At 45.6% G+C, this 23,282-nt stretch overlaps 1 protein-coding gene across 4 annotated transcripts in view; it reads left to right on the top strand.

Moving 5' to 3' along the window:
* The first annotated feature begins 2,175 nt into the window (after positions 1–2,175).
* SPTBN1 (spectrin beta, non-erythrocytic 1) overlaps positions 2,176–23,282 on the top strand; it is a 136,413-nt gene continuing 115,306 nt past the window's right edge. For 2 of the 4 annotated variants that reach the window (XR_009484431.1, XM_059828486.1), the window contains exon 1: positions 8,122–8,246. The gene's annotated coding sequence lies outside the window, so the exon portion shown is untranslated. Of the gene's footprint in view, positions 2,192–2,507; positions 2,535–8,121; positions 8,247–23,282 lie in introns of those variants that run through there. The other 2 variants (XM_059828489.1, XM_059828487.1) reach the window with 2 other exon arrangements.

Here is a 23,282-nt window from a genome sequence, read left to right as displayed (position 1 = left end):
GACGATTGAGCTGATTTAACAGTTTGCTGCTGAAAGCCAGTTCAGCTCACTGAGGCAGCAGAGAACTGTGCTGCTCTTGTTGCTGAATTAGGTTTTACCAAAGTGGGGAGGGATCAGTGGACCACCAGAACCAGTGCAGGAGAGGAGCAAGGAAAGGGAGAGGGGGACAGGGTGGCCCCTCAGCCATTTTATTTTTACTGCATCCCAAGAACTGGATATGAACCAGCACAGACAACAGACATGGAAGTACAAGCTTAACTCTTGTCAAGACTCTTGTAGGTTTTGTGGTGACAGATCATATTACAGAGGCTTTCTGAATGTCTGAGGAACTTTTCCCAAGTTTGAGGGACTTAAGAATGAGAGAAAGCATGAGGTTACTTGTCTTGTATCCTGGGCAAGTCAAAGGTAGGTGCTGATGCTGAATTTGGGCAGGTACAGGGAGAGCTGAAATTGCCGATTATCAGTTTATGCCTGATCTGAGAAGTAAGACCACTGGAAAGATACGGAGAAAAGGATGGCTTGTTCCAAATGACAGATGAGGAGAAGAAACGTGCAGCAGCATTAGGAGCGAGTGCAGATAGGCGAGGGTGCCTCTGTAAAGGATGCAGAAGGGGATGTGGATGAAACTGAAAAGTGAGGTGATGAGAATCTGTGTGAGAGCGTTGGCCACCTGGCTGGGTAGGGCAGGGCAGTGTTCTAGCCCTGGCCTGGATAAAAAGAAAGGAGCCAAGTCCAGCTAAGGATGGTGTCCAGACCAGAGACCTGCATGGCGAGTAGGGTGGTGATGCTGGCTGCTGTGACCAGGACAGGAGGGAGAAGATAAGTTACTGGCCTGTTTGGTGCGGTTTAGGAGCTGTCCTTTGGACGTGTTGAACCAGTGGCTTGCCATCCTGCAGGTGCCGAAAGGGCAAAATGACATTTTAACTTGGGTGAGAGAAGCAGCCTGGGAATAGAGAGGTAGATCGCAGAGAGGCTGTTACTGAAGGTGTATGTTATATGTTTGTATTTTATGGGGTGAGTTCACCCAACAATAAGTACAGAGGAAATGACAGATTAAGTGTCCCATTCGGACTCCCACCGGGAATTGGGAGTATGAGGAGGACGCACTGAAGGAGCGGTAAGGAGGCGACTCTGGGGCGGCAGCCTTGGAAACCAAAGGAGAACAAAATATCAAGAAGAGCCAGGCTGATAATTTTGACAGGCTGGAAATGAAGCAATATTCCAGAGATTACGCCAGGAAGTGGATATTAAACTTTGGCAAAGCAGCTGAGTGTGAAGGGGCAGGAGCCAGATACGAGGAAGTTTAAGATAGGCGCAGAGGAGAGGAGCTCCAGGCAGCAGTTAAATAGCGTGCTAGGAGCGAGTGTGGGGATGAAAAGCAGGAGAGAAGAGAGTGATAAGTAACGAGGCAAATGAAACCAATGATACTGTGATGGGTTTTGGTGGTTTTTTTGTTTTTGGTTTTTTTTTTCAAAAAAAGATGGACAACAGTAGTCCATAGCTGTATTGCAAGCGAGAGGTTAGGGGTAGCAGACACGAGGGAAGGAGAATGGGCATGAAGAGGATGGGGACACAGATGCAAGCAGAGGGGCCAGGGTTAGCAAAGGAAACCTGAAGCAGAAATGTCTGCCTCCGCACTGGGTGGCAAAGAGGGGCGTGGGGGAAGGAGGAAGGGCATGCTGGCTGTGTGTTAGCCATTTTCTCTAGAAAGACATACACCAAATCCTGCCCGGAGAAGGAGGAAGAGGGGAAGTGCAGCAGAAGGGCAGCTGGGGTTGCGTTTTCAGGGGACTGGGTGACACTGGCGAAGGGGGGCTGTTTACGTGGGAAGGCGAAAGGACTGAAGCGGCAGAGGATGACTCTGCAGTGGAGGAAGTCAAACCCGGGATGGGATTTCCACTAGGAATGACAGAGTGGCGGGAGAGTAGCTCTAGAGGAAATGGATGCTGGGGGTGAGCCAACATTGTCTTTGCGATAGGAGAGGGTGTCAGAGGAGGAGGAGCATGAAGCCTAGAGAGACCCAATAACCAAATAAATGTACGGGAAGGGCAGGAGAGCCGGGAGCAGCCGGCGGCAGGGGGTAACATTCAGGGGAGGCTGTGAGCGAGGGCCTGCGGGGAGGCCGCTGCACGGAGGGGGAAGATCTGGGGGTGACCGCAGGGCGAGGCCCCAGCAGCAGCAGCAGCACCAGGTGAGGCCCCCCTCCGTGCCCCAGGCCTCCGCCGGCTCCCCCGGGACGCCGCCCGCCGTCACCGGGGGAAGCGGGGCAGCCCGCGCCGGGGACACCTGCCGGGGCCGGGCCCCGCTCCCCGCGCCGCAGGGCGGTGGCGGCCGCCCGCCGCCTCCGCAGGGAAGGGGCGCGGGGCGGGGGGCTGCGCTTCGCCCCCGCCCCGCCGCGCTGTCCCCGCCCCTCGCCCCTCGCAGCCGCCGCGGCCGGGCGGGCGGAGCGCAGCGCCGCGGGGGCTGCGGGCGCCGCCGGTCACTCGCCGCAGCCGCCGCCGAGCAGGGAGAGCCGCCGCCCGCGCAGCGGAGAGGTAGGGGTGGCCGGGCCGGGAGCCGGGGGCGGCCCGCGCCTTCCCGGGGTGCGCGGCCGTGTGTACGGCGGGCCCGCCGAGGCGGTGACCGCGGGCGGCTCCCGCAGCCCCGCCGCAGCCTCTCTGCTCGGCTCCGCCGGGGCGGGGCGGGGCGGGCGAGCAGCGGGCCGGGGCCGACTGCGGCCTCCCCCCCCCGCCGGCCCCAGCTCGCCGCCCCGGCGCGGGGCTGCGCCCCCCCGGCGGGCTGTCAGGGCGCGGGGCCGCCCCGGCCCGGCCCGGCCCGGCCTCTCCCCGGGGGCCGCGGCCGCCGCCCCTGCCCGCCCTCCCCGCCGGTGCCGCCTCCCCTGCCCGCCCTCCCCGCCGGTGCCGCCTCTGCCGCGCAGCCGCACGCCCCGCCGCGGTGCGGTGCGGAGAGCCGCGGGCGCGCTGCGCCGCCGGCGCTCTTGCTGCGTTTCTTTAAATACATGTAACTTCTTATTCTATTTTATTTTATTTTATTTTATTTTCCTCTTTCCCCCGGCGGCGGAGCGGAGGCGGGGGCCGCTGCGGGAGCGGGCGGCGGCGCGGCCGGTGTGTGGGGCGGGGTGCGGGGGGGCTGCGGCGGGCGCCCGGGGGGAGGCGGTGCGGAGGGGCGGCTGCTGGGTGCTGGGGCCGGGCGGCCGGCTGTCAGGTCGTTACCGCTGCGGTGCTTTGTGCGGGGGGAGTGCCGGACCGGGGAATAACGCCGATGCGGAGTGGCGTTTGCCCTCGCAGTCGGTAGATGCGGTGCTGTGGCTGCTTTCGTCCGCTGATCTGATAGATTCTTGCGTTCCTTAAGTGGATGCGCGGTTAGAAGGCGTAATGCGTGGCCTTGATTTCGTTATCCCTTTTAGGTAGCTCTTCTAGTTAGGTGGATATAGGCCTGATTTAACAAAAAAAAACATGGCAGGCTTCTGCTAGATACTGTGAGACTGCAGCAGCTCTGAAAAATCCTGCTTCACGGCACTGGGGGCTGACGTTTTATTTAGACAGCCCTCTTGTAAGGCTGATTCTTTTGCTCTTGGAGTGACAAAACAAAACTAGAGCGAGCAATTGAATTTGTAATTTCGATATCTTTAGTCGTGAGTAAAATTGCGTTCTTGTTTGAAGAAGGTGAGTAGTGATCTGTATTTCTAGATTGTCCTTCCTCAACGTTGTCCACAGGTATAAATGCTAAATATTCAAAATCAGAAGCAGGGTTACTGTAAGAGGGAATAAACATAAGCTAGCAAGATCCAGAGCATTCAGTACAGCTTTCGACGTTTATTGACAGGATAGAAATATTATGAAACCTGCTTATTGAGCTGCCTAGGCAGTTCAGAAAAAATACTGTTACTCACTCAGCCCTGTGAATGTATTGTGCTGAAAGACATCTTGGGGAACAATGCTCCCCAGTCTGAGGGTTATAGAGGCAGGTCCTGTAGAGTAATTTATGCAGAGAGATATCAGCCATGTGAAAATGCCAAGGGAGGCTGTGACTCCTCAGGCCATTGCAGGAAATCTCCGCGGGAAGAAAGACTTGCGTATACTCAGAAGCCTCTGGAGGGAGAGGTAGGAGATGAAAACGGTATGGGATAAAGAGCCAGGAAGGGTGGGTGATGGCAGCTAGATGCGATTTCAAAAGAACTGTTGTTATCTGTTGGCGTTCTTTTTTCTTACTGAAGCTGTTCCTCGGTAAAACAGCAATGGCTGTTGCGATGCCTACATGACTTAGCAGTGGTTGTAGGGCTAACGGGGGTGGACTAGCGGGCTCGCTAATGTGTCACAGCCAGTGCTAGATAGGCAATAAATAAAATAGGGAATATTTCATTACTTCATGCAGCAGCGTAAACTTGGTACTAAAAAAGAGGTCAGGTTATGGAACAGGAGCCCGTTTTGCGTTTTTGTGTAACGCAGGTTAAGTGCAGTAAATGATATTCGCTGAAGCAGGATGCAGCATTCTTGGATGAAATAGGAGCTTGCAGCAGTTATGTGGCAAAAAGCGCTACAGATGCTGTTTCATCTCTATGGTGGCATGGATCCTGCAGCTTTGGAATTGCTCTGCGTTACTGAACTCTGCGCGCAGAAGTGGAGCAGAGAGGGGGCAAAGTGGTCATGCGACATGTATGGAGTTGAGAACGCTGCTGCCTGTCTCTCAGCTCCTTTTAAGTAGGCGTACCAAACCATTTTATGAAAAATTTTTTGGTTTTCCTTCAACATACGTAAAATTTAATCAGTTAAAACCCCTTTATTGGGTGGGCCTGTAACGCTCATTTATATTACGTCACCTGGCTAAGGATTTATTTTTAATGTGAGTCAGTTACAGAATTTAGTATTTGTAGTTGGATTACTTGTAAAATGAGCATTGTGTTTCATTAGCGAGGAGTACATGGACGTATTTTGTGGAACACAGATGAGAAGGTCTATTTATGCAGATGTTTAAGGCTTGGACTGCAAAAGTTATTTAGACAGTTAATCTCTATAGGCACCTAAATTCCTTAGTCATCGGATCTGGGCAGAAGGTAGAAACCAGTACAATGGTTTATCATTGCCCATTACCCATGAGTCAGCTCCTAAATCCAGCCCAGGTTGGTATCTCTGGCCGCAGGCCTCCTGCTCGCCATTTCACAGTTCTAGGAAAGCCTTTGCCAACCGCGGTGCCCGGGCTATGGGAGCTGGACGGCCTTATGTCAGCGCGAGGAGCCACCAGCGATCCCGTGGATCTTTTCGACCCTCGGTTGAACGAGGGGGTTGTGAAGTAGAGCAGTGCAGGCTGTTTCCTGTGGTGTGGGGTGCACACCATGCCGTGGAAACTTCTGATGAGATCAGGCCAGTGCTCCATGATATAAACTGCGTAGAGCCATATAGGGCTTTTCTGACATACGAGCTCGCGCTGTGGGCTTGCTCCTGTTCCCAACCGATGTAGCTGGGGAGTGTGCCAGTACGTTGGACCCTTACCTCTGCCTAAGCTCATGGCAGCTTTCCCAAGCTAAGCCAGCGGGAATCTGGCCTAGAGATACTAAATGTGAACATCTAGTTGTCTTTTCTTGCTTTCTAGTCTATTTACACCCTAGAAATCATCTTGTGTTTGATTATTGTCTATTTACACCCTAGAAATCATCTTGTGTTTGATTATTATCACCAAATAACACTCGCCTGGTGAAGCAAGTGTTGGAGCTGAAACGTGTGTACTGTCAAATGGCACCGAGGTATAATCAGTGTTCTGCAGAGCGACTGCGTTGAAGACTGCTTTCCCCAGTGTTATTTTTTTCCACACATGGTTTTCATTTGTCAGATTTTTATTATTACCCTTAAAATGATCTGTTGTGAATTTGTTTTTTTAATGAACATGAGTACAATGTTGCAGCAGTTACAGCTGGACCTTTTGAGGCTTTGATTTCCTTTAATGAAAAAAGGGTTACAGAGATACTACATGTAAGGGATTTTTCTTATGCCTAGTAGATCTCAACTTCTTTAACAGAGTGATCAATTCTATGTATGTGAGCAGGCAGCTCTTTTCCTGTTTTGTCCAGCTTTATTTCTTTTTCATGTATTGTTAATCCCAGACACATTTTTCACTGTCCATTCCTCATTAAAAAGCCCAGTTTTACACCAAAAAGACTTCTGTATGTATTGTTAGTTGGTGATTGAGTTCATAACAGATTTTATAGTTGTTTGAGAAAGATGGCTAGGGAGGGTGGGGTTGTGTCTGAAAGTGTTACTTCCACTTGCAGTAAAATATATGTGATTAGGAAAAGATACACACCGATGTATAATCTTTGTGCTTGGGGATCGTATACATCTTCCTATGGCCAAGGACAGATTAAGGTTGAGGATTGTCTTGAGCTATTGTTTTTCAGCACCATTAACATTTTTCTCAGCCTATTCTCCGTAAGATTTTTTCCTTGTTGAATGGTGAAAATTTCAGGACATTCTTACTTTTTCAGGTCTTTTCACTTTCCTCCTGCTATTCTCTTTATAAATTGCACAAACGTACCTTTTTTTTTTTTTTTCAAACTGCATGTTTTTTAGTACACCAGGAATCTCTTTGGCATGCCACCACTACCACCAGAGACACATGTTACGCTGTTGTGCAGGCATTTTTATTTCACAATGTTTTGAATGTGCTAAGCATTAGAACTTGAAAAAGAAATGGTATGCTGGTTTGATTTATTCAGCAACCCCTCACATCAAGAGGGCAGCAAGAAGTGAACAAAAGAGCCACTCAGCGTGAAAGTCTTGTGCCAACAGATGCTAACACACACCTGTTAGATACTACGAATAGACTAGCTGGTCATACCAGCCATGCCGTTGGAACAGGAGAGGTGTGTCATTAATACCCTGTTCATAGAGCTAAAAATACACTGCTATGAAACTGTTCACAGGTAAATGTTCCAAATTAAGTAGCTTTTCTGTTTGCTGGGGTTCCGAACATAGGCTGTTCTCTTTTTGGGAGAAGTGGCCAGATCCTGAAGTTACACCTACTGAGCAATTGGCCTCTGATCTGTGAAACGCATTCAGGAACGATGTTCTTGGATTTACTCTCCTGTGTTTGTTCGCAATATCCACAGCTGTACACAAGAGGAAACCGTTTCTCCTTCTCTGTTAAAGCCATACTGCTTGGAGTTAGTATAGTTGTAAGAAAGTGAAAGGGAATGTTTCTGCAAGTAATGGGAGAAACTGTGGGCTTGCCATTGAAAAAGACTTGCAAAGAAGAAGTAGCAAAGGTTTTGTTTGTTTATTTACTTTTTAAGAAAGGAAAAGGGTTTGACTGACAGCTCAATCTTATTGGAGTGACCACTGGGTTTGGTTTTGTTAATCATGACTCAACACAGTTGCGAGAGTGCAGAATGATCCCCAAAATGGGCTTCGGTTGGGGTGGGCTATTGCTAGTCTATATATAAATGGGTCTGTAGGAGGGTATATGCAATATATTGGTTCTGCGAAGATATGTAGTTGTAGACATAGTTACAAAGATCTAGTTTAGCTGGTGGAAGATGTAATCAGAGATGAAGGTAGGCAGACCTAAAGCAAACAAAACAAGCTTTTATATATTGCTTCATTGCTCCCATGATTGAATAGCACATAGGTTAATGTATTTGAAGTAGCTAACTTAATGAATAAAGTGTTTATGCTTCATGTGTTCAGTAGCACTGTAGAAAGTGGTCGAATGGTTGTTGCGATCCTTCCTGGCCTTAGTCCATAGGAACTACAGACCTTTAGTTCTTTTTTTTTTTTTTAAGTTTGCCTTGTTTTCTTAAAACACAGCATCACATTAAGACAATGACTCTGCTAAAATCTCGTAATTCAGGGCTTCAGCTGGGTGCCTGTGTTGGTCAGGAAGGATCACCCCCTCACCCCGAATTTTGTGGAGTTTTATTTTCTATTTTTCCACTTCCTTAGAGGCGTTAGTGGCTGGGGGCTGGCTGGGGTGAGGCAGTCAGCTGGGTGGGAGGTGCTCTGAGGTGACGTAGAGGCTCCTCTCGCAAGCCTGGCCCTGACGTTTTAAGGTTATACTGATTGCCAAATTTGATACCGGGCAGAAATTTCTCCCAAGGCAGACCAACAGGCATCTTTGGGAGGTATTTCATCTTCACTGCGGGATTCAGCCCCCAGTAGTGTTACAGTCCCAACTACACAGTCCAGGTCTTCTACAAGGCGTTGTGGGGACTTCTTACTGTCAAGCAGTAATTTGGATCTGCATTTTTTCTTACTGTAAGTTGCTGCCACTTGATCTTGAATTAATCCTATCATTCTGTTGGTTAATTTATCATAGAATGGCATGGAGCATCTGCTTTTGATTCTTTCTTTTACATGATAAAAGGGAGCCTTCTGTTTGTAAGGGCAAGAAGGCTGTCAATATATACTGTTTCTCTTATGGCACGGTGAGCGCTGGCTGACTGGGCAGGTCTAGAGCCTGGTTTGCAATGGGGCTGATTTGTGGTTGCTGCAGTCAGTAACGCAGAGTAGAAAATACATTTTGTGCGGTATGACCAAATGCTTATTTTTTCCACTCATGAAATCAGTTTTACTGGGTGCCTAGACACCACAAATACTCCAGCTGATTATAGCAAGTAGCTCCTCTGGTTTTTTGGCTTGGAAGGGAAAAGGTGCTGCTTACTGTATCTAAATTAACTTAATGTAGATAAATTTATTTTAATACCCATTGGTTTTAGTTTGGGCATCTGAGTTTGAAAGTGTTGGCTTTTGTCTGTAGCTAAACTAATTACGAGATTTTCTTCCCAAGGGCTTTCACTGACTTTTCTCTTAGTAAACAAATATTTAATTAAAGTGTTTCAGGGTGATCTATAGCCAGTCTCTGCAGATGGAAAGCTTTGCGCTGGTGGGTAGCTTGTGGCTCCAGTATGCAAGTGGCATATACATTTATAGCAACACTGGAATGCAGCATGAAGCTAATCATTCTAGTCTGTGCTTGGAGAAAGCAGTTTTTGCCTCTCGCTAACAACTTACGGGCCTCTGTGCTTTTGGAAGGGTACTTTGGGTCTGAATCTGCCTTATGGAGTCGGTGGGTTACCTTGATACAGGAGGATCAGCCAGTAGAGCACCCTTTATTAGACCCTGTATTATGCGGGGGTCTAGTGAGGAAGTCAGGAACACCAGTGACCTTACTTCCTGCTCTGCCCCTTACACCATACGAAGTATGAAAGCGAGGGAGTTCAGCAGCATACACTAGTTTTGGTGCCTGAACTTTCAAAAAGTATGGGTTCCACATCTCTTGAAATTTGGACGGTCCTTTAGTCAGCCTGCGTCGGAGATGATGAGTTGGGGGGGGGGGGGGGGGAAGGCTTTAAACGAGCATGCTGCAGCTCACCTTAAGTGTTCCTTGTCATGTAGGGTCCATATGCAGTAAAGATAACCTAGTTAGTTTAACATTTGCTTTATTTTTGTAACTTAAAATATCGTGACCCTCTGCATGTAATACTACGAATAATTCTCTACAGTTTCGTAAGTCAAAGGTGTATGGATTAATTGCTAACTTCTTATTTTTAACCTTTTTTTAGAGTAACATACTCTTATTGTAATTTTAAATGCATTTAGGAGGCCACATCCTAAGCCTGAAAAAAATCCATTTGACTTTGGTGGAACTACATTGGTTTGCACCAGTTGAAAATCTGTCTTGCAGTCTTTAAGTTTTGGTAAAACAAACACTGGAGCCTGTTATATTTTATTCTCTTTGTTTTTGGCATCAGAGAAGCTTTTCTTGACTGTTTTTCTCATTTGAAGGCTGATTGTACTGAGTGACCTCTTGCTACTAAAGGGTGGGTTCGTTTATGGGAAAGTCTTAGTCAATGTGTCTGGGAGATAAGTGGGACTGCATCCCAACAAGCGTTGTGCATTAAATACTGGAATGTGCTGGGGATCTGCCAGGAGATTGGAAGCAGGACTATGCGACAAGCGCGAATGCAGTCACACTCTCCCTAAAATAGTACTCTGGATAACAGGAGATCTGGGAAGTTATCACTTACCTCATTTTAGCACAAATTCTTTCCTAAAAATGGATTATTGTGTGAGGGTTCGGGGGGATTTTCTTTTTGGTAATATATTCTGTTTGTATCTTAAGAACGTTTGGGTCCCTCTCAAGTCTTTAGCTGAAGGCAGGATAGGACTGCAGGTAAGAACAGAAAAACCTGTATTAAAACTGTACGAGTGAAGCATAAACCCCACAGTCCCAGCTTAGGGAAAGCTGTTTATACAATCTTCATTGTTATCTGAATGAGAAATGAGGTGGATTTTTATCTTAGTGTAGGTTAGTAGTAGTGCCTTCAAATTCGTCTTGAACTGTCTGGAAGTATCAAGGCAGAGATAAATCAGTTCAGCGGCCTCAGACGTGCCTGGACTGGTTGTTGGTGACGGGATTTTGGCACAACACACTGGATGCAAGCAATCAGTATCTGGATATTAAAATGAACAGTGGTTTACCACTGCAGACTGTATATGGTTTTGTTTAAGGGTAAAAATAAGCAAATTTGATTTTCAGTTCTGTGTCAAATTTGTCAACAGAAGAATCTGATTGTGCAGCTTTAGTCATTGGCATAAGCCATTTAAACTTAAAACCTGTGATGCCTAAATTAGTTTCTTAGGGAAAGAGGATGAGTTAGCTTCTAAATGGGATAGTGTGAGGAAAGTGCGGGGGCTGGGGCTGATCGTTTGGAGCAAGGTTGTAATATGCTGAGTCAGCAGGTGGTTGTGTTTAGTCCTGGTGCAAATCTGCTGTAGGGAAGTACGGGCCGAAATAACTGCTCTCTGGACACGTGTTTGCGTTGTTGCAGGGACCTGGACGAGGAGCTCGGGAAAGGTTAAAATAGAAGTGGAAATGTTACGGAATAATGAGATTCAGAACTAAAAGTCTGGACTACTGTAAGTCATGACCTTTTAGTGCATGCAGATTTCAGGACCAGTGATGAGCTGCACTTTTTAAAAGGCAAATGGATTACTTCATTTGTGGAAAAATACCCGTCAGCTTCTGGTCTGCACTACAAGCCTGAGATTGGTTTAGGTCTTGAGGACCACAAGAAGTACCACTCTCATCATGCCTGCACCAGAACTGAAATCTCTGGCCCCAGGTATTAGGTCCACACGGCCTGTGCTCGGAGAAGAGCAGTTTTATGTCCCCTGTGCCACAGTCCCTGAGCTTCTCTGTGGGGACGAGACTCATATAGCCCATTATGCAGGAGCAGCTGCAAGGCTGCTTTATGTTACACTGGTTTACAATGCATTGGGAAAGGAAAGACTGTTGCACCGGCTCAGGATAAAGTGGGGCACAGTGGTTATGCTCCAAAATTTGTTTTGGGAGAGGACGTGGCATAGCAGATACACCCACTCTGCACCCCGGGGGGATTCCCTGACCCCAGCTGGCCCATTAAGCCAGCTTTGCAGCTTTCCATTGCTGGACTGTGTAAAGTAGCTTTATTGCTGGTCAGGGTCTGGCTCCAAGGAGTGATGCTTACATAAAACTCATAAAACTTGCCTTTTAGTAAATAGAGGTAAAGTAAAAAAAATGCAATCCAATTGAGTTTCACTGAGCTTTGTCTTTTTCAGTCCTGCACACCTTCCGATTATCTCTATGGCATAAACATTTCCAGAAATTGCACAGTTTACGTAAAAGATGTGAGCAGTGGCTAATAGTATGTTAAACTGCCCTGAGGTGCTGAAAGATGTGGGGGGGGAGGATATTTTTAGAGATCTATTCCCATTGTATGCCAGACAAACAAGACTAAGATGACTTTGGGTTAAACATACACCACAAAGAATTATTTTTCCCAGACAAGTATTGAAGTAACCATAGTGCAGTAATGACCTATACTCTCTGCCATATTAGTAATGAAAGTCTCAACTGCCTTCTTCACTTTGTTTAGTAAGAAAAGAGGGACCTTCTGTACTTGTTCTCATTGCAATATTATGATTCTTCTTTCTGTGTGATGCTTAAGAATGAAGGATCTGAATCGCCAGTTATGCCAAGTTACATAGCTACCTCCCAGCATGTGAACCTGTGCTGATTTACATCATCATAGTCTGTGGCTTGAGGTTTTAAATCATCTTCATATAAAAATATGCAGAAGAACGTATCTGAGATAATTTTATATTGCCTAGTTACATTTCTGAACCATGTTAGAAACATAAGGATTGTGAAAAATGTGAAAAGATACCAAAATGTTGGTAAATAACTCTAGGAGTCAAGGGTGATGATACCCCCTTTGTGGGCAGGTGTGAGTGGTAGGGAGCACATAGCTCTTATCTTATCTGTGTTTTTAGTCTAAGTAATCCTAATCGGGTAGTAAATCCTGAGTGAGATTATGCTGCTGGAGTGTGTGTAACAAAGATCAGCATTTAGATATGCTGTAGGGGTATAGCAGGATCTAGAGATGCTTGTTTAGGTATTTATTGCCGATAGGCTGAGGTAAACCAGAAGTTTGGCTGCTTTAATTAGGATCCTCTTCCAAACAAGTGGAAAAGAAATGCTGTGAAGACCTAATGATCTGTTTGCTGAAGCAGAGCTGACAGGTGAGGACCACATGGACATACCAGTGATAGGTGGAGCACGGAGTTGGCGGAGGGCATGCCAGCCATTTTCGAGATGCTTCTGCAGCTGTTGCCAGCTAGCAGAAAATCATGTGAATCACTTGGGGTTGCAGTGGCTCAGCTTGCCGTGAGAGTTCGAAGAGTCACAAAGTTCCTCAGATTCCTGGCATGGGGTGGTGAACCTACGTGTCACCTTAAGGGCAATCTGCAGAGCAGCACCCTCATGTTGTTCCAGGGTGCCTTTAGTGGTAGTACAGCTGTTTTCGACTTCTGGTTGTCATAAGCTGTGGCAGGACACCAAGGAGCCATGGAAGAGCTTTGGGCCTGAAATTAATTTTTGGCCAACTCAATTAGATTGGCGCCTGTAGCAGTCTAACCATTAAAAGTTTTATGTGTATTTTGATATAAATGCATCCCCTTTCTGATATTTAGTAGCTTGGCCATCGTATCACTTTAGGCTCTGAAGAGAGGAGGGCACGCAAATATATAAAACAAAGACAAAAATAAGTTTGTATGTATTGTTAGCATTCTGTTTTGTGGATGGATCAAAATGTTGCCATTTTAAAAGACTAAATCGCTTGATGGTAATGAATGTTGAGAAATGGTCAGTATGCAGGCAGCATGACTACTTTATCGGAGGGGAATTTCCAAATTGCATTCCAAGCATGTTATTAAAGCATTAAAGGGATGGGCGATTCACTTTGGGCTAACTGTCCTGAAACTATGCTTATAAATACTTACAAATAACTATTATGCAAATATTACTATAATAACAAACAAAATATTACTATAATAACAAATATTACTATTATAACAAAATTTGCTTTGTGCCTCACAGTGGTTCACACACTGGTCAGCAGTATTTGCAGCATAAACTGGATAGGTCTTGAGGGAACGTATGTGTTGGTATTAGATTACAGTTCTCATTGTGTTTCTGTCTGAACCTTATGTCCATGGGCCTGGTTTGGCAAAGGAGCTCAGGGCCTGGCGAGTGAGGTGGGGAACGCGATGCCACTGTGGACTTCACTCTTCGTCGTGTGAGATTAGGGTCTTGGACCTCTTGACCATGCAAAAGGTAGACCCACGCGTTTAACTTCACAATGTGTTTTGCCTGTGCTTCATGTTTACTATACTGAGATCCCAACCTTTCTAATTCTGGGTGAGTTGCTTTCTCAAGCAGTGAAATGTTCGTGTCAAGGTGCTAACGGTGGCACGGCGGTGAGCTGAGGCTGGGATGTTTGCAACTCTCCAGTCACCTTTTTTTGGAATGTGCAGTGTGGTCCCAGTGAGTGTTGGTGAGATCTTGGTTCAATTCCTCTTACAAATGGCAAACTCATTTGTTTTGATCCAGTGTTCTAAATGATAATATTGTTTTCCTAAAACAGAAAATAAAGTTACCTGTATAGTTAAAAAAAATTAACTGTGGTGAAATATACCACTTCTTTTCTTTTTCTCTGAATTGACCTCAGTGTATAGTAGCAGATTGGAATGTTTTGTACATAGTTTCCTTCCCTGATTATGTTGTTAAAATTAAAGAAAGCTTCCCATTTTTGTTGTCATCAGGAGCAATAAATTCTTGTTCCTTTTAAAAACCTGTCCATCCTGGTTTTGACTGCCATTAATTATTGCCTGGAAAATGCAGGTATTTCTCTTCTGAGTGCTGGAACTCGTTTCTGCAGTCAACCTGAAGGGCACATTTCACCTTTGGGAAATGCCAAGTGTAGACGATTGGGTGCTGAAACTGCAACGGCCATGGTTTTAGCAATTCCAGATCCTGCTGGCTTTCAGACCGAAGTGCCAGGAAAAAATTGCAGTATTCACTTTAGTTCTCCGGGCAGAATAAAATTTTTAAGTCAAGACTTTAGAGCATATCAAAAATCAGAGGTTAGGTGGCTACTGATTTTTTTTTTTTTTTGCTGCTAAACGCTAACATTTTTCGTGCTAATACGTGGTCCTTGAATATGGCACCTTAGGAATTTGCTGCCCAGAATCACTTAGAAAACCCTTTGCTACTCCTCTGAGAGGTCAATGTGCTGTCTTGGAGGCATGATGTGACTTGCTCCAGAGAGCACCCTGTTCCCTGGGGTGGTGGTTTCTGAATCAGGGGGTTATGGTGGGTTTGGGAGGCCCCAATGCTTTTGAGCAGGGTCACAGTTGTTTTTTCAGGTGTTTGGAGCCTCCCAAATGTGGGGTCACAGCAGAAGAAAGTGTCTGAACCTCTGCTTGCCAGGATTCTGTTCGAGATAACTACTGTTCATTTTTACATCTGAAAAATGCTCTGCTGTTAGTGCTGCTTTCAAAAGATGTCCCCTTAGAGGTTAAAGCCTAATGACCTAGTGTCCGAACTTGTTGCAGCCTATTTTCTTCTTAATAATACTGTGAAGTAATTGTGTTAACAGCCTGTTCCTGTTTCTGTGGTGCTGATATGTATCAGTGGAGTGACCAAGTAAGTCTTGCCCGGGGTTTGGGTTTCTCATCTAAGGACTGATGAGCCAATTTCCAGAAAAAGTGACACGTTTGGGGAAATGATGCGGTCTTTGTCTTTGGATGACTAGCACTTGGCACATTTTGATGTTGATTTGTTGCTAGTGGACCTGGGTTTCTTTGACAATGAAGGATTATCCTTGGTCTGTCGGTACAGAGTTATTTCACTCTGGCCTGGGCAAGGGTTCCTGATGTTGCCAGTCTGATAGCCATGCAGACTAGCCTCACGGGAAGCTCCAGGAAATGTAATGGGATTGATTGGAATGGTCAATAGCGTAGTTAGTGTTAGCATTGTGTTTGACAGTATATCGTTTAAAAGTTGTATTTTCTGGGGGAAAAACCAACCAACCCAAACTTTCTGGGCTTCTTCCTGAGTTACTGGTTTCGGAATGAAGGCTACAGGCTATCTGTAGCGTCAACAAAAAGGGGGCAGAGGCTTTGTAATTTGAGTATTGTAGCAAAAAGAAACCAAACAAAAACCAGAAGAAATGCAGCTGAGGGGATTTTTATAGAAGCCTATAGTTAATTTTAGCTGTGGAGTTTGGGTTGGTTTTGGTTTTTGTTGTTTTTTTTAAAATTATTTTTAATTCCAAGGACTGCTGAGGGGTGAGGAAGAAAGGAGCTATTGTCCCAGTTAGTCCCACTGCAGTGTATGCCTACCTCCTAGCCCTCTTTTTAGCTGTAGCCTGAGGTAACACCTGGTTGGTTTTAGCAGCTGGATGTCGTGAGAAGCTGTCATAATTAAGAATTTTATGCTTTTGCTGGATGGTATGGAGGCTACGATAAATCTCCCCAACTCTGTTTCTGTGCAGAATCCAAAATGGATGGAAAGTGCAAGCCTTATGCACAAAATCGACTGTGTCACGGTCTCTTCTTTGATTGCCCCTCACTGTATTACAGTGCTGTGATTGTAAGTCATCCATAAAGTTGGTGTGTTGCTTAAAATAGGCCATTCCTTTTGCAGTTGCTACTACAATTCCAATATTGAAATATTAAGCCCTCTCTACAGTGTTCGAAATAGTTGTGAATAGAGAAATTATTTCGTTAGTCTTACCAGAGAAGTTAAATATTCAGCATGTCAGAGGTTCACTCCCAAGGCTGGAGCTGTGTAGGCGTTGAGCTGAGGCTTCTTCCCTGCTTCTTCAACCCTAATCTGTCGTTACTGTTGAACAGAGAGTACAAGTGGGTGGGAGAAAGGAAGAAGCAGGAAATCGATCAAAAGGAAGTGAAGAGTATGTAAAACCAAATGGAGGAAATAACGGACCAGAAGGAATGCAGAAGTAAAAAGATGAATTTAAAATAGAAAACTGCATTCACAGAATTTCATCAGGACAAGACTCTGATCCTGGCTTTGATGCAAATGGATGCGTAAGAGTGACTTGGGTAGCAGGCAGCACCCGGTTCAGTTGGCAGGGGGTGTAAGAAAGACCTGCCTCCTCTCTGGAGGCTGTGGGTTCAACCCTGGGTGTTTATGGCAGGAGGGCTGAAAATTGTAGCAAGCCACTAATTGCCTTTTGGGAGGCCACTTACGACGGTGGGTGCAATCTGAGTGATTGAGCTTGGTGGGAAGATCAAGGGCTTGGCAAGTTCAAATGTGTGCACTTGGTGCCGATTTCCTCAGCCTACATGCTGTAAGAATGCACAAATGAAAGGCAGGTGTTTATTTTTCCCTAATGTTGTACATTAACTAATGTAAAATTTAATAATAAAATACCATTTCAGCAAAATCATTTCCTTAAACTTGCCATGAACAAAAGATGTATTGGAAAACAGAATTTCCTCTAGGGTGAAATGGAGGACAAACAAACAAAAATGACCATTGTGTATTTAATGGGGAAAAAAATGTACTTGTCGTGCGGCTTGAATGTCATCTTAATGATATTATGAGGCAAGCAAGGGAGCCAAACAATGCACACCTTTTATCATGGAAATAAAGCCCAGAAAGGCTTTCAACAAACACTGTCTAGCCAAAATAAGGGGTTGAATTATCATTTGCCATAAAAGAAAGTCTAATTTGTCCATATAATCCTGTTGGTCCAGGTGAGTGATGGGAGTACTGTTCTTCTAATTGCCTTTGAAGTTCAAAGTGAAAAGAGCTTTTTTTCCCCTTCTGTTTGGCTTCTATGGGTAGGGAGGAGACCAGCAGTAATATTTCATTTATCAACTTAACTTTGGTTGAACCAGTTGCATTTTGCTGGAAGCCGCTCTGATGGTCGGCCATTATAAGCTGCAGTCCTCTTAGAAAAGAAGACTAGAGCAGGATATTTCCCCGCAGTCCCCAACTGTGCGATGGCCGGCGGAGCACTTGCTATTCATTTCCCAGCTGTGTTTCACAAAAGGGCTTTGCCAGCATGCCAGGCATTACTGACCTTTTCTGGAACAGGGAAACTGAGGCAGAGAGGGGCCAGCTCGTCACAGCAAGGCTAGGCGTCAGGCCCTGGAGTGTCAGGGCTTGTCCCAGCCCCACGCCTGGACCCCGCAGCCTGGCCCGGCCCCCCAGTGAGTGCAGAACACCCCTGCCCTGCTGCTTCATGCTGCTGGGGTGCGGAGGTGGGTGCTCTCTGGCTGGAGATTGCTCACGCTCCGGCAGGGTGGATCCCAGCAAGGCGAAACGGGAATGATTTTGGTCTCTGACACTGTTATATGTGGCATGATGGGCTTGTCCTGGATTTACCCCAGGAGAAATGCCATTTTGGATTGGGTGACATGTGCTGTCAGATTAACTGCTGGTGGTAAGTGAAGAAGCGCGGTAAATCTCTGTGTCGTCAGTCTGTCTGGCCGCATCGCAGGGGAATCACAGTACTTCAGTGGTGCTAACGCTCTCCCTCCGTGCCCCAGCAGCTGGCTTGGGAGTTCCCACCTTCAGGAGGTGCTAAGAAAGGGACGGTCCCTCCGTGCTCGCCCACCTATCCTGGCACCAAGCCACACCTCTCTGGTCACAGCTTTACGCTCACCAAACTTGCTCTCTAACCAAAATAAAGCCCAAAGCATGTAAACGCAAAGGGGCATGATCAAGCTGAACTTCAGTCACAGATGAAACACCAGGAAAAACCCACACTATTAAGAGGGGAGGGGATGTCATGCCTGGTCATACACCCAGCCCACACAATTTAGTCCTGGTTTACGCTGGCCTCTGGTTGCTGTTCAGGGTCTCTAAATTAATCAATGATTTTTCTCTTGACCAGATCACCTGTTGATGTAAGCGGAGCCGGTATTATTTAAGCAGGTCTATTTGCATTAGATTTGTATTAGATCCCTCAGATCTAATACTTGTGCTGGCATTCATGCTAAAGGTAGCTTTCTTGGCTTGAATATATACAGAAACGAATTTGTTATTAGTTACCCTTCCTTTAGTAATGAAGGTAGAATTTAGTAGCTTCTCTTCGGAAGGAAACGCTAATGTGTGTGAAATGTGTGTCAGTCGTTCGTGTGCAGTATGTTGTGCCAAGAACCCACCTGCAGACCATTGGTATCCCCACGCAATGTCTTTACTTGAGTCCTATTAACCACTTTAAATACAAAGATGTTGATGTACTTTTAATGCCGTGTTAGTGCCTACTTGGGCAAGCAGTTAAGTGCATTATTGTAGTTCAGTAATATACTGAATAGATAAATTCTGGACACTGGCATTGTTATCTGGGCAAACCACACTCATAGGCTGTAACCACAGGTCTGGCCTTTTGAATAAGTTAATTTTTATTCTCCTCTGTGTTACATTTTAGTTATCCTGGAAGAAGATGGCTAAACAGCGTCAGCTCTGTTTGCAGGTTGTGCATTTCCGTGAATACGTGACAGCACTTCCCCGTTCTGTCAGTGATAGATCCTAATGCCTCCTTGTCATGTACCAGCTTCACCATTCTCTGTTTGACGTCCCCAGCATCTTTTGTCTAATTCAGTTTTATTCAGGTAAACTTTAATTTCTAAGTGTTGTTTGAAAAGCGTGTGGTGGCACACGGTCTCTACAAGCAAGCAGTGGTCCTCATGAACCTGCCACTATTTGCCCAAGTTGCTGCAGTGGTGTCTTGAATTTTTTTAAATGACTTCTGGTGTAAACAAAAGTAAAAATATCTGAAATCGCTTAAGGGACTTTGGCTTCAGTGCTCATTTTTCATTGACAAACACTAATTATTTAGCAACATGAATCAGATCTTGGGAGGCTTATTTTAGGATCAGTTCCCATTTCTTCTTTCCTGAGCAGTGATTCAATCGTAGTGAGAAAAGCAGTCTCGGTAAGTGATTGGGCAAGCGTGTGTGCTCTGCTGCCAAAGGACTCCGCATAAATCTTAGACTTGCCCTGCAAAGACTTATGAACAGGTTCGTTTTGCGTCTTGGAAAAACTGCTGCGTTTGAAACCAGGCCTCCGCCTGGGCTCCTGCACAGCGTGCGCTTCAGCCCTCTTTGACTGTGTCCTGGCTTCGAAGCTATTTTTCTCTCTCCCTGTTTTTTCTTACTGCAATCTACATGATTGCCTTGAAATGCTCTTGTGAAGGTCATTTTGCTAGGGCATTTTACCATTCTGAAAGAGCATCACTTGTTCTCTAAAATTACAAGTATTGGTAAAATACCAGCTTACTCGGAGCAGCCTAAACCCTAAGGCAAGCTGATACTTGCCAGACTAACAGAGATGTACTTCAAGGGTGGAAACAATGGCCTTTTTAGTAAATAACTTAATTTTTATGACTGCAGCAAATTTGACTTTTTCAAATAGCTTAAAATCAAGGCCAGCTTTGTAAAGGTGAATAAAATAAACTACGAGAATAAGAATGCTGATAATTTATCTGGAGGGGAAAAAAAAAGCTGTTTAGACTTAGGCTGTTCTCAGTAGGGTTAAATTGCAGATCCCTTGTCCTCAATTTGCTCATAAACCACCTTTGATTAAATTAATAGCAGATTCAAGTGGGAGGAGGGAGAGGGAGCTGTGCTAGTCTTGATGAAAGAAAATCTGCCCGAGGAGCAGGCAATCCCAAATTCTAATTCCTACAGAGCTTCTAATATGTCCCTAGTTCTTGCTGATTCAGAACCTCTTTTCTCCTAACCTTTTCATGGGTATCTGAAGGCAAATTTGTCTGTGTCTTCATTTGTCAGAGTAAAATGAGGGTTGCGGTAGGAAATGGAGTTCCCAGTACACGGAGAGGTGCTGGGGAGCAGGATGGTGCGGAGCAGCGGTGCAGCAGCCAGCCTGCAGCTCTGCCCCCAGCAGCACTGCCCCTCGGCCGGGGCGCTGGCTGGGCTCACGTGCGCTCAGGTGCCGTGTGATCTGGGGGAAAAGCCCTAATGGGAAAAAAAAAAAGGGGGGAAAAAAAAAGCCCTAGCAGCATTCATGGGGCTAGAGAATTCCCGCGTAGCCCCGTGACTCTTTGGGCTCCTCCCGCGTATGTTTTGTGGCCTGGCTTCATGTGCGTCCGCTTTCCCGTCTAACTCGCAGAAGGGGGGCAATGAAAAATACTGATGGGTGTCATTTTTTGTTGGTTAAAATCTTTGTGGGTATTACCTGGACTTGCAGAGAAGATAACAACCCCCTTCCGCCTGCTCCAACCCTGTGAGCCTTCAGAAAGCCTCGGCAGGGTGAGGGGTCCTGAAAACCCCACGCTAGAGACACGGCTGCTGTAAACTGTACTGTGCAGGCTAATGAAGGGAGAGAGATGACAGTTTTGCCTTCGGCTTGCAGCATCGGAGACCCAATTCATTTTGATGGGAGTTGTTGGTGTCTAACACCTGTAAAAATGAAGCTTCTAGTATTACGCTGCAGGTAAGAAAGTTACTCTGGTTTTGAATCTTGGTGCTGTCTGTTCTGTCTCAAACGAGGTGCATGGAGAATTATGGAGATTGTTACTTGGGGGGGTTGAAAGCATCTGTATTTTCTGCTAGTTCTGTTGCTACAGGGATGATCATGAGGCTCATCAGTTGAAACGGTTAATTAATTTGTTGTTTCTGCTCTTGTGCTCTCTGCGCAGTAGCTGTGCAGCTACCGCTGTCTCTCCCCGGATGCTGTTCTGTGTAGTCCTGCCGGTTCAGAGTGTGTGTGTGTCGGAGGGGCACTCGGTACCCAGCAATTGTGCCTTCTGTTAACGAGAACAAACCAGACACAGAGCTTTTCTAGCACTCCGTGGCAAAAGTCAGTAGAGAAAGGTTTTACAGTAACAGAGAGGTAAAATGAAAACATAAGTATCTTTCCACAAATCCATAGTCTGTTACCTTATTTGTTTGTTTATTCCTCTAAATAATTTACTCTCATTTTGGACACTTGATGACTGTTCTTTTTTAGCTAATAACTTTTCTGCGGTTGGGTTACTCCTGACTGACACCTGTATATAGGAGGTTAGACCATCCCCTTACGCTGGTTGAAGTGGGAGATGATATCGTTGTTTCCTTCTTTGGCACTGGGAAGAGACTGTGAGTAAAGAGTCATTTTTGTCCCATGGAATGACAGTGCTGGTATCTAGTTGGGTAGATGGCGGAGGTAAGCCGATAGCTGGCGACCATTGGTTTGTAGAGAATGTCTGAGGCTCTCTGTCATTTCCTGCTCTCCAGACTCCTCTCCTGCCCTGTAACCCACACCCGTACGCTTGTTTGTTCTGGTTTTGGCCAGTTTGGAGAAATGCCTTGCTTTGCTGTATCTAGCGCTATCGTTTGACACTGCAGCTCTCAATACAACAAATCCACCCAGGTATGACTGTACTTAAGGCCACAGAGTTGCACCGACGCTGAATGTGACCTGTGATGTTTACAGTAGGTGCCAGAAATGCTTATTCTAAGGCATAATAAGCTTCAGGGGAAATGGCCTGTTTTAAATCAGCATCTGTGTTCAGTGTTCCTGTTACTGCCATATGTGTGGGCTCCCAGTGTTAACTCGGGGTTGGATAGTCCCCAGAAATATGATAGTGATTTTGAGTTTCACCCCCTCGGGTATTGCCTGCAATAACATCTTTTCATCTTGTGCTGCGCTGGGGTCCCAAGAGAATCCGATAGCAGCCACTGGTGAAGTGAGCAGATGAATAAAGAGGGCTCTTGTGCCGAGTGCCTTCGTTTTTGAAGTTGGAGGCTTTCAGCAGCCTTCAGGAATTCAGAGGTTTTATTTTAAATCAGGATTTCTATTCATCTTTCAGTTAATTTCCCTGTTCTTGCATAAATTCACAGGTTGCAAAAAGATTCTGGAACAGTATAGCACTAGTTAAATATACTAAATGCTGCTCATCCATTTTATACTGAAATACAGCATGATAGGCTCTGAAAAGTGTGCAACAGAATTAAGTTGCAAAGCAATCCCTATTTTGTTCTACGGAATGTATGATAATTTTGAACGGTATGAGGTTGTACTAGGCATTAAATCTTTGTAAAATACCCAGCATAACTCTTCTGTGTCTGCAATTCATAAGTAATTCAGCCATGTCAAAGTCAAGCAAGCACAAATCCCCTTTATACCATACTGTACCATCTGTCTAATCTATCTGTGTCAAATATGGCTTGTTTGGGTCTGTCCTTCCACAGTCTGTTCTGGGTAGATTAAGTTAAAATTTCTGGTCAATGAATATTTTTCTCTTGATCTTTGTAACTCAGGTAATAAACATGGTTTTCATGCTAGTTTTATAATGTATTTGGTAAACAAGAATGTGGTAGTCAGCACAAATATCTTTTTGTCATGGTTGTCCAGAGTGTTTTTACAACTACAGCACCTTTTCAGCAGTTACTGAGTACAGTATTAATGTGAAACATCTGAATGAAGGGATTGTACTTCAGGCACTTGCAGGGTAACGGGCACCAAAATGGGTAGTGTAGATTCGTCTATTGCCTAGAGCTTGTTTTGTGTTGATCCACTGCTACCCTGGAAGGACTCCATTCTGTTTGCCTGGAACTTGCATTAGTTTTGTGGAATGTCAGAAATGAATATTTGAAAGAACTTGCTGTTTCATTTCTATTTGGTTTTGCCAGTCTGTGTGAGCTGTAAGCGGCCCCTTCTAAATGCTGCAGGAGTGCAGGTAACAGTATTGCAGTATGACAAAAATAAACCCTCAATTTTGCAGGTAACCTTTTCTTTTGACATCTTTCCAAAACCAAATTGATGCAGTGACATACGTCCTTGTGGATTACAAAGGATGCTAAAGTGACTGTTGGTCTACTGGCCGCTCCTGTTTGAGCGAAGGAAGCTCCAATGCTGGCTCTGGGTGCTGTGGGCATTAACATGTGGTTGCATAAATACCGCGCTGTGGCATTGTCTGATGATTTGCG

The sequence above is a fragment of the Gavia stellata genome, chromosome 23 (genome assembly GCF_030936135.1).
Source record: "Gavia stellata isolate bGavSte3 chromosome 23, bGavSte3.hap2, whole genome shotgun sequence".
Taxonomy (NCBI): domain Eukaryota; kingdom Metazoa; phylum Chordata; class Aves; order Gaviiformes; family Gaviidae; genus Gavia; species Gavia stellata.
This window is presented reverse-complemented; position numbering and strand designations above follow the sequence as displayed.